At 43.4% G+C, this 11,983-nt stretch overlaps 1 protein-coding gene across 3 annotated transcripts in view; it reads right to left on the reverse strand.

The window, feature by feature from the left end:
• LOC108514874 (olfactory receptor 4C11) overlaps window positions 1-11,983 on the reverse strand; it is a 416,510-nt gene that overhangs the window by 337,305 nt on the left and 67,222 nt on the right. The window contains exon 2 of one of the 3 annotated variants that reach the window (XM_017851395.1): window positions 4,452-4,567. The exons of the other annotated variants lie outside the window; for them this stretch is intronic. The gene's annotated coding sequence lies outside the window, so the exon portion shown is untranslated. The remainder of the gene's footprint in view (window positions 1-4,451; window positions 4,568-11,983) is intronic. 3 annotated transcript variants of the gene reach the window in all.

Raw genomic sequence — 11,983 nt, forward strand, 5'->3', positions numbered from 1 at the left:
ATAAATAAATAAATAAATAAATAAATAAATAAAACTAACTGTTGGGTACTATACTCACTACCTGGGTGACAGGATTGTTCATATCCCAAACTTCAGCATCATGCAATATACAAACTTGTGCATGAACTTCTGAATCTAAAATAAAAGTTGAAATTATAAAAAACAAAGAACATGCCTACATCATAAACCAATGCCCTTATTTCCATAGATAAGCTTTTAGATTTTGGAAAATATAACAGAAATATTTCCTGGAGCTGAAAAATGCTTCACAGGAAATATTGACAACAGTTTTAAAGTATCTGACTTCACCATTAGAGCAAAAAGAAATTAAAGGAAAATCCTCTGTCTGTAAAGATAGTTTAGGGAGATGCCTAATTAAACAGGAAATGCTGTAACATCTTTCTATCTGATGGTTAATTTTTTTCTTTATTGGCTCTGAAAGATGGTGTGATCCATGCTGCCATGAGAAAAGATGAACATTCCCACCAACACAGAACATAAAGGTAAATAGTCCAACTTGCTCAGCATTGGATCCCCAACATCCAGCATATTTAGCACTCTGTAGTTGATCAATAAACATTTGTTGGCTGGACATGGTGGCTCACACCTGTAATGCCAGCACTTTGGGAGGTTGAGGTGGGTGAATCACCTGAGGTCATGAGTTTGAGACCAGCCTAGCCCATATGGCTAAAACCTGTCTCTACGAAAAATACAAAAAATTAGCCAGGTATGGTGGTGTGTGCCTGTAGTCCCAGCTACTCAGGAGTCTGAGGCGGGAGAATCACTTGAGGGAGGCAGAGGTTGCAGTGAGCCAAGATTGTCACTGCACTCCAGCCTGGACCACAGAGCGAGACTCTGTCTCAAAGAATAAATAAGTAAGCAAACAAATGAACAAACATATGTTGAAGGAATAAATGGACAAAAGAAAGCAGAAAGGAAAGACCAGAAATCTAGACAGAGTGCCCTCAGTGGAGTTGAGAGGAGTCAGCTGCAGTTCAATGGAGCTGTTTCTGGGTTGAAAAGTGAAGCAGCAGCAAGAGCTTTGCCAAGCTTACTGGGTGAGGCAACTACTTGTAACAACATCGAAGAATGTTGTTGTAAACAAACACACAGAAAGTACATGTCTGTCATTTTATATGCAGAAGGGTAGAATAAAAGAGCAACAGGCTACAGGTGACTAGGTCACTTCCTTCAGTTCCTCAGTGTCTTGGCATTATCAGTTTTCAATACACAGTTTATGGAATAAAACATGTGAAACCAGCTTGGTAGCTTGAGCAAGATATCAGGGATCTCTAAAATTTGCTGGGTTTTATTAAAATGTTTTCTTTTATTTGTATGTATGTGTCACAGAAGACACAAGGGCAGAATATCTAATGGTATACAGGAGTTATAGACACCAAGGAGAACGGGGGCAGAGCTATCACTTAACCCAGAGTAGTAGTGGGTAATTTTGGCAGTGGATGCATGTGTGGTGTCTCCATCATTCCCCACCAAGAAAACCATGTATTTTATGAATTAATCCTTAACATCTGGCATGATTATTTGCATAAATAACTTATTAGCACACTTAAGAAAGAAGTCACACTGCTTTCAAGGATATTGGAGCTGTAATATCCTACTGCCAATATCCTACTGCCAAAGATATTGATGCTCGATCTTCTATGAGGCAGAAGATAATGGTCATCTACCACTACAGCAAAAGGGAAAGTGATTTTGGAGCACAGTAAACATAATAGTAAATCAGAATTATGCCAGGTGGTGTGGAATGGAGTTGAATAGTGCAATTCTCTAAGACTTAAATCAGGTAGCGGTCCTCATCATATCCTCATTTAACTCACCAGTCCAGGACCTACAAAATCCAAACAGATACTGGTAGAAAATTGACTACCACAATCTCAGCCAAGCAGAAGCACCAATCTCAGTCACTGTACCAGATGTGCAATTGTTACTGGAACAAACAGCCTCTAGTATTATGCCCTGGCACTAAATTGGAAATACATTCTTTTCCACATGTATCAGGAAGCAAGTTCAGAAGCAAGATACATTCTCTTAGCATAGATATCACGAAACATTCCCAATCATTCCCAGGGCTATCTGAACTCTCCTAAGCCACAGTGTAGCCTATTAGACCTTGACCATTAAAAAACCTAGAGAACATCACTCCACTCCACTTTAGTGATGACATGATTGGACCTGAGAAAGTGGAAGTAGCAAGTTCCCTGTGCTAGTTTGTTACAGAAGCAATGGAAACAGAAAACTAGTGCAAACTTCATGAAAAATAATTGTACTATTGGTACTACTTCTCTTCCAGTTAAAGGATTCCATCCCCTTCCCTGACGCTATATGTGATACAAAGTTCATCCCCAAATCTCTCTGCTGCTTGCAGAGTGGCCTGCTTCCCAGTCCCTATCAGGGTCTAATTCAAGAGTAACATAACATCTCTCCAGGAGAGTTCAAATTATTTGGTGAAATTCTGGGAAGCCTCTATATATTGATCAGGATTATCTGAAAACTTGCCGAGATCCCCCTTAATGTGTTTTAACTCTTAAAAGGAGAAGGGGACTTGGACCTGACTGAGGCAAAGTTCACCAGGCATCTGTTGGAGGGGCAAGAGTGAGACTGGTATTTGTCTATGGTGGGGATTTCTAAGCGGGGGCAAGTGTAAGGCCGAAGCTGGATAGGGAGGTCAGAGTGAACCTGGAGGAGCAGGGCTGGAAGGAGCTGGCTCCTCTGCTAGGGGTGCCTCTGGAATTTGTATTTTTAGTTTCCTTGGCTTGCCCCTTGCAGCCTTGCCTGAGATGGCTAACATGAGGGCTGGATTAATCCTACACTGTCAGCAAAGGTCTGAGTTGTTCTGCAAGTTATAGAAAGCCTGCAAATATGGGGTCTCAGACCATCTGTCTGCACATCTGCAGAAAAGGTAACACTGTGGGATGGTATTGAAATAAATTGTTCCTTCCTAAGGCAGACCCAGTCCTTCATAATTTCACCAAACCTCTGTGCAGAGGTCTATGAGGCATTTTTCTTCCAGATTCTAATGGTCAAAGCAGTCCCAGTAGTTCAGAATACACTCCAGAGGAATATAAGCAAAGGGTGGTGAAAAAAGCTGGTTGCCCATTTGGAAAGACAAGGAAATAGAGGTGACTCTCATTTCCCTTCCTTTTTGAAGGAGAGAGAAAACAAGTGTCCCCTTTTTCTCTTCCATCTTTTGTCCCTGAGTCCTGGAGACCTTGGCAGGTGCCACCCATGGATGCCAATGCGACATGTACCCATGATGCAGGGAAGGCCTAGAGAATAGGAATTATTTGCCCTCAACTATGCCTCCATCCTCCCTACTGCTGGCAACCTTTGAGTTCCCTGGGGCTCGTTTATGTTATGGAGCATGGCCTCCTTCCATGTGGTGGGGAATTTAGTCAGCAGGAATTGGTCCTGCCCATTCACATTGTGCCTGTTGCCTGGCTTTGGATCCCTCAGATCTGGTTTTCCTTTCTAAGGATTCAGCCTGAAACCTGGAATCGAATTTGAGGAAAAAAAAAAAAAAAAAAAAGGTATTTCAGGGGCTGTCTGTATCTGTCTAGATGGTCTCAAATTAGCCCTGTTGAATTAGCAGTTATCAGCCAGCAGGGGTCGCTCCTCCATAATGTTTCCTATCATAAGCAGAGTGCTGGGGATAGGAACCCTCTCATTTAGAAAACAAAAATACAGCTTAAGAGGCAAAAGCGGGAGGTCCTGGGGGAAAAATCACCTTGCTCAGTGCAAATAGGTTCCTTTATCACTGTATCCTTCACCTGGTTCTGTCCAGGGGAGAACACCTTCTTGGCCAGGGGAGGAAAAGTTCCATTGGCATAGCAGGCAGGAAGTGCTGGCCAGCTGGCCACATGAAGCCCCAGCAGCAGTTATGGTTTTCCCCCACCCTTGTGGCCATTGGCCATGGCTTATGAATGCTGTGGACACACCCAGGCACCCAAGCTGGGAAGGGAGTGGGCGAGGAGAAGAGGTGTCATATGCTGCACGTCTGTGGCTGTCAGGTTGAGGATGGAGATGGTACCTCTAAGAATAAACAGAAACCACATTGTTTTGAATTTCACCTTTGATGGCAGAGCCAAATGCTCATTATATTTAGTATCATTGTTGCAGTCTGTAGCAAAACCCTTAACATTATAAGAGAAGAGATAAGGGGCATTTCAAACCTTGAGAGAAGTAAAGACATCAGGCAAAATCTGGGGGTCTTGGCCAACAGAGTTTAGTCTTGGGGACTTCCAGAAAAAAAAAAAAAAAATGCATCCAGTTGCCCTAGAGCTTTACTCCAGTTCTGTGGTGGGTAGACGTCTCCGAAGAGAAACATAGTCAAAGTTCTTTTTTTTTTGTTTTGTTTTGAAGTTCTTTTTATCTGTAGGAAAGAGAGAGGTGGCAGGGTCTTGGAAAAGACACAGATCCGCATTTTAACTCACCCTTCTTTGTATCCCAGATGGAGCCCCAAATGAAATGGGAGAGTTCCTGATCCTCCTTGCAGGATGTGCAATAAGGGTGTGGCTTACAGTTTCGGTCACCACCACTGTTCAAACCCCTAATGGGAGGAAGAGGGGTAGCACACAGACAGTCAGGTGCAGGAGCTGGGGTGAGTGCTTTGAGCTCCGGCCCCACAGTAGTATCTAGGGTTGGGTGCCTGTGGCCCCAATGTTACAGTGCTCTTTTAGCCTTGCCATCTGCAGCTGGCTTAAGTGTTAACCAGTTCAAAGGACGCTCTGCCTTTTTGCAAGGGCACAAGGCCAGTGTGACAGCTTTCTGTATCCCAAGCTCTTGCCCAGCATCCCAGAAGAATTGGGTCACACACAAACTTGAAAAATGAATGCAGGGCTTTACTGAGCAGTGGAGGTAATTCTCAGCAAGATGGATGGGGAGCTGGAAAGGCAATGGAGTGGGAAGATGATCTTCCCCTGGAGTTTTGGCCATCCAGTGGCCAAACTCCCCTTCAACTGCCCCCAGTCGAATTCTTCTCGGCATTCAGATATTCCTTCTCTTCTCTCTCTGCTGTGCCTCTCTTCCATTTGTCTTCTGTCATCTCCTCATCTCCTTGTCTGCCTCTGGAGTCTGGGGTTCAGAACTTATATGGGTATAGGATAGGGGGGCACAGCAGGCCAAAAGGCCACTTTTTGGGTACAAAAACAGAAATTCCTATTTTCACTTACTTCTGGTAGGTCTCCAGCCTTAAAGGGGGGGTCTTTGCCAATGCACTGCCCTCTTCTATCCAGTATTTCTCTGTCTCCTGTCCATATCACTATACTCACTACCTGGGTGATGGGATCATTCACATCCCAAACCTCAGCATCTTGGGACACACCCATATAACAAACCTGTGCATGAAACCTCAAATCTAGAATAAAAATTGAAATTATTAAAAAGTAAAGTAAAATAGGGAACATATTCACGTTATAAACCAATGCTGTTTTTTTGTTAAATGGGTAAGCTCTTTAATATTGGAAAACATAATAGAAATATCTCCTGGGGCTAAAAATTGCTTCCCAAGAGATACTGACACTATTAGTTTTAAAGTTTCTGACCACCATTCAAGCAGAAAGGAATTAAATGAAAACACTCTCTCTGTAAAGATAGTTAGGGAGATGCCAAATCACACAGAAAATGTAACATTTTTCTAGAAGTTATCTGGTATTATCTAGATGTTATGGATGGTTAATTAATTTGTTTCTTTATTGGCTCTGAATAATGGTGTGCCTCATCCTGCCACCAGGAAAGATGAATGTCCTCACTAATATGGAACATGAAGGGGAGGAAAATATTTGCTTAACATTGGATTGCCAACATCCAGCATATTCTTAGCACATTGTAGTATCTGAATAAACATTCGTTGAAGAAATAAATGGACAAATGAAAGTGGAAAGGAGAGACCAGAAATCTAGACAGAGCACTCTCATGGGAGTTGAGAGTAGTCAGCTGCAGTCCAGCACAGCTGTTTCTCAGTTGAAAAGTGAGGCAGCAACAAGAGCTTTGCTGAGCTTACTGGGTGAAGCAACTGCCTATAACAACATTGAACAGTGTTATTGTAAATAAACATACAGAAAGTACATATCTGTCATTTTCTATGCGGAAAAGTAGAATAAAAGAGCAACAGGATAAAGGTGAGCAGGTTAATTCCCTCAGCTCTTTAATGTCTTAACGTTATCAGTTTTTCAATACACAGCTTATGGAATAAAATATGTGAAACCAGCCTGGTAGCTTGAGCAAGCTATCAGGAACCTCCAAGGATTGTTGGGTTATTAGTAATGTTTCCTTTTGATTTTTGAGGTCAAGTTTGTGGGTATGTATGTGTGTGTGTATGTGCCACAGAAGACATATGGGCAGAAGGATCTAATGCAATACAGGAAGTATAGACACCAAGAAGAGCATGGGCAGAGCTGTCACTTAGCCTAGAGGAGTCGTCGGTAATCTTGGCAGTGGATGCATGTGTGATGTCTCCATCATTCCTCACCAGAACTATTACACATTTCGTGGATTAATCCTCAACACCTGACACAGGATTCTTTGCATAGATAATTTAACAGTACAGTTAAGAAAGAAGTCAGGCTGCTGCCAAGGATATCGGTTCTACTGCCAATATCGTACTGCCAAGGATATTGGTGCCCAATCTTCTATGAGGCAGAAGATAATGGTTATCTATCACTACAGTGAATGGGGAAGTGATTTGGGGGGATGGTAAACATAACAGTACATCAGAATTATTCCAGATGGCGTGGAATGGAGTGGAATAGTGCCACTCTATAAGACTTAGATTAGATAGTGGTCCTCATCATATTGTTACAGGATCCTTGGGGTGTTGCTTTTCTGACCTGAAACCTCTGGCTAGTGGCACCTTTGCCTGAGTTTTGCTTGGGCCCACTGGGCTCATTCCACCAACTCGGTCTGGCAGGCTGCACTCAGCTTATGTTACCAGCCTGGATCCCACTCCTGCCAAGGGCAAGTCAGGTGTGGAGTGGTGAGGGGTGTATGAGCAAGCACGGGGTCCAGCAACTGCACAGTCAGACATGCCAGCTGCCACAGCATGGGAGGAAACTCTAGGTGCTGGCACAGGAACTGGCTCTCTGTGAGGCTGTGTCTGGACCAGGCACACTGCAAGCAGCTTTCCTGGCTGGCACCAGGGAACTTAGTGGCAGCTGGAAGCTTGGAGATGCCAGGCACCACAGGACCCCATAGAGGGAGGCACAGCCCTGGCTCAGGAAGCTCCTAAGTCTGTGCTCCTGAAGAGGCTGAACCTCTTCTTTCCTTCTCTTCACCCACCACATGGAAAGTAAGGGGCATGTTTCAGCTCCATTTATGTTATAGCTTTTTTAGCTCCACTATTCAGTGGGTCCTGAGTCCTTGTCCTGCGACCAGGAAGAATGTGGTTACATACCGGGGAAACCAGCCCCCAATATTTCAACATAGGTTCTTTTCTATTTTCCCTAAATGTTGGCCGGTCTGAGCAATAAAGGGAAAGAGTACAAAAGAAAGAAATTTTAAAGCAAGGTGTCCAGGGGAGACATCACATGTCAGCAGGTTCTGTGATACCCTCTGAGCCGCAAAACCAGCAAGTTTTTATTATGGATTTCAAAAGGTGAGGGGTGTATGAATAGGGTGTGAGTCACAGAGATCACATGTTTCAAGGGCAATAAAATATCACAAGGCAAATGGGAGCAGAGTGAGATCACAGGACCAGGGTGAAATTAGAATTGCTGATGAAGTTTCATGTCCCACTGGGCATGCATTGTCATTGATAACATCTTATCAGGAGACAGGGTTTGAAAGCAGACAACAGGTCTGACTAAAATTTACTAGGCAGGAATTTCCTAATCCTAATAAGCCTGAGGGCACTACAGGAGACCGGGCACTACAGGAGACCAGGGCTTATTTCATCCCTATCTACAACTGTATAAGACAGACACTCCCAGAGTGGCCATTTTAGAGACCTTCCCCTGGGAATGCATTCTCTTTCTCAGGGCTGTTCCTTGCTGAGAAAAAGAATTCAGCAATATTTCTCCTATTCACTTTTGTAAGAAGAGAAATATGACTCTGTTCTGTCTGACCCCTTAGGCAGTCAGGCCCAGTGGTTATCTCCCTTGTTGCCTGAAAATCACAGCCATCCTGTTCCTTTTGGATGCCCAGATTTCATATTGTTCAAACACACATGCTGTACAAACAATTTGTGCAGATAACACAATCATCACAGGATCCTGAGGCGACATACATCCTCAGCTTACAAAGATGACGGGATTAAGAGATTAAAGTAAAAACAGGCATAGGAAATTATAAGAGTATTGGTTGGGGAAGTGATAAATGTCCATGAATCTTCACAATTTATGTTCAGAGACTGCAGTAAAGACAGGTGTAAGAAATTATAAAAGTATTAATTTGGAGTACTAATAAATGTCCATGAAATCTTCACAATTTATGTTCTTCTGCTGTGGCTTCAGCTGGTCCCTCCATTCGGGTTCCCTGACTTCTGGCAACAGGTACGCAGAGAAATGGAGGGTGAGCAAGATACAGAAGAGCTTTATTGAGCAATAGAACAGTTCACAGCAGACTTGCATGGGGTAGTACCTTTCTGCAGCCAGGGTGTCCTGATGAGAGTTCAGATCCTAGCATAGAGGAGACCCTGGAGTGGGAAGCTTCTCTCTGCAGGCAAGTTATCTTGTTGTCTTCCTGGCTCTCAGCAGATAATAGGCTCATAAGCGGGTAGCTTCTCTCTCCTGGTGGTCATCTGACGTGTCCTGCTAACAGCAGAGAGGGTAGCTGCTCTCTGCACCTGGTCATCCCATCATCTGCCAAGCTCTGGCTGAGCCCAGGACTTTTATGGGCCTCAGATGGGAGAAAGTGCATGCTGATTGGTCCATGGGCAGCCATGGGTAGGCCCAGAAAATACACCACAAGATCCCCCTCTGGTCAGTGGGAGTCGCAGCCCAGTCCAAGCCGTCTGGCCCTCCCTGGTCTGAACATGGGGTGTACCCTTCTGCCCTGGGAATCTGACTGCATCCTGCTGCCATTCATAACCCCTGGACTTGGCACTGACTTTGCTCTGAGATCAGAGTGGGCACCCACAGCAGGGAGAAGCCAGGCAGCGAAAGCAGGCACTTCCAAGCCTGCTAGGTGCATAGGACCTTCCTGGGACCTCAAGAGTGAAGGGATGCCTGAGTCTGCAGCTGTGGTTTGGGTGGTTGCAGCTGTACAGGGTTGGGGGAAGAGCCAGGGATCCTGCCCTCTCCATGGAGTGAGAGGCCCTTTGCAGCCATGGTTTGGGCAGCAGCAATGACACCCAGGGAGCTCTCACCCTAATTTGAAAGGGGCAGGGCTCCTGCTTGCCCCCAGCTTCTGCTGGCTCCATGGAGCATGTAGCCCCAGCCACACCTCCCTGCTGCAGCTGGTGTGTTGGAAGCAGCTGGCCATCAGGAGTGGCCGCTACCATCAATATCCCCAATTAATCCACCAGTCCAGAACTATGCCACACTGATTATGGCAGGAAATAGACTACTACAATCTTAGCCTAATGGAAGCACCAATCTAGTTGCCATCCCAGATGTGCAATTGTTACTGGAACAAACAGCCTCTGGAAGTATTCACTGGCACTAATTTGGAAATGTTTTCTTTTCACACTTATCAGGAAGCAAGTTCAGAAGCAATGTACATTCTCCTAGCATAGCTATCACCAAAGATTCCCCAAAATTCCCAGGGTTATCTGAACTCTCCTCAGCCACAGTGTAGCCTATGGGACCTTGATCATCTGGAAAACTGTAGAACATTGCTCTGGTTCACTATAGTGATGACATCATAGGACCTGAGGAAGAGGAAGTAGCAAGTATTCTGAAGCAGCAAGTACTCTGTTGTAGTTTGTTATAGAAGCAACAGGAATAGGAAACCACTGCAATACTTATGAAAACTAACTGTACCAAATAACCTGTACAATAAAGTGTATAGCAATATTGTGTATAGTAGAAAAATCTGGAAACTACTCCAACATCCATTGGCAGAATGTCCTAAAAAGCAGACACCAAGATGGGACTACACATGCAAACATTTTGTTAGGGGGATGCCTATGTAAAAGGTAATAGGGAAGACAGTGAGAAAAGCTAAGAAAGATGCAAGTCAGACCCCAAGTCAAGAAGAGAGGAAGAGAAGATGGAGCAGAAGCATGTGAGATGGTCATGAAGTAGAAGCACAGTTCAGCAAAGTTACTGAGAAATCCTTGAACCAAAATGGACTGACAAAGGAGTCCTATGTCTCCCAGGTATGGGTCTGCCTTCGAATCCATTCTGCACACAGACATTAGCAAGGAGCAGCCCATGGGAAGTGGGGTGTCAGAAAAACTACTACAAGGGATTTCAAAGTGAGAAGCTGAGATCGTGGGTCATTTACACTCCTGAAGGAGATCTACAGATTCATTCACATGGCTGCTACACAGATGAAGGGATAAATTAATTAGATTTTAATCATGTAATGGAATATTCTGCACAGTGAAAATGAATGAGCCACTGCTACAACAACACAACAGATAAGTTTTAGTATTGTTGACTTTTTTTAAAAAATCACAGAATAAAATAGAAGAAATGTTTCATTAACTTAGTAACAGGCAAACTGGAAAGTATATGCTTCAGGGGTGAGTGTGTGTGTGTATGTGTGTGTCTGTGTGTGTGTGTAAAGCTGTAAATCAAAAAATAAAAGAATACAAAGAAACATTCATAATGTTGCTATTTGCAGGTAAGGATGAGGGTAAGCAAATGCAAAGTACAGGGAAAGAGTACATTGGTAAGTGTATATTGTAGATAATTTTTGAGACTTTGGACTGGATTATTCACTTAATAAATTATTATGTAATTAATATTAAGTGGGGCTGTGCATGGGCCAATGGCAACAGGTGTCACGAAGCAGGGTGATGACTAATCCAGTTCTCTGCACATTGTTATCATATGTTTAACTAAAATAAAATTTCAAAATGTTCAGAACGTTGAGTGCTTTCTAAGAAACTTCTTATTGTACAAAACAGACTATGATTTTACATTGAACATCCTCAGGGAGACTGTGTACTCACCTAACCACTGTTGTCACCCCCAGAATCAGGTCATTCAGGAGTCAGTATATGAAAGGAAAATTCTTTGAGAGGCTAGCCATAATCCAAAGCAAAACAAATGCTAGATTGCCCCTTTAGTTAATTCAATCAGATTCCATTTTCAGTAGTAGAGTGTGGATCAGAAAGATTAGATCTAACAGCTAACACTTATATTTAAATTTTATACTAAATGCCATCAGTCTTAATTTCTGAAGTGCTCAATAAGAAAAGAAAAAAAAAAAAAACTCCAGTTTTGTATGCCCTTCTTTGGAAAATTTTAGGCCTGAGTAAGAGGAAGTGGCAATTGCTCTGCAGTAGTTTGTTCAGGAGCGATAGGAACAGAAAACTACTGCAATATACATGAAAAATAATTGTACCAAGTAACACATACAATAAAGTTTATAGCAATGTTGTGCATAATACAAAATACTGCCTCATTCTTTTCATGAGGCAAAGGGGGCAATTCAAGGTATCAATTTAAAAACAAAATACTTTCTCGGAGGGCAACATATATAACATAATTCACATAAAATAAAAAAATCATTCTTCATAGAAATATGAAAAGATATCCAACCTGGCTCATATGAGAAAAGGACAAACAAATTAAATGATTTTTCACCTATAAAAATGACAAATTGGGGGGGCGGAGCAAGATGGCCGAATAGGAACAGCTCCAGTCTCCAACTCCCAGCGCGAGCGACACAGAAGACCGGTGATTTCTGCATTTTCAACTGAGGTACTGGGGTCATCTCACTAGGGAGTGCCGGACAATCGGTGCTGGTCAGCTGCTGCAGCCTGACCAGCGAGAGCTGAAGCAGGGCGAGGCATCGCCTCACCTGGAAGCGCAAGGGGGAAGGGGATCCGTTTTCCTAGCCAGGGGAACTGAGACAC

The sequence above is a fragment of the Rhinopithecus bieti genome, unplaced genomic scaffold, assembly GCF_001698545.2.
Source record: "Rhinopithecus bieti isolate Rb0 unplaced genomic scaffold, ASM169854v2 scaffold_33444, whole genome shotgun sequence".
Lineage (NCBI taxonomy): Eukaryota > Metazoa > Chordata > Mammalia > Primates > Cercopithecidae > Rhinopithecus > Rhinopithecus bieti.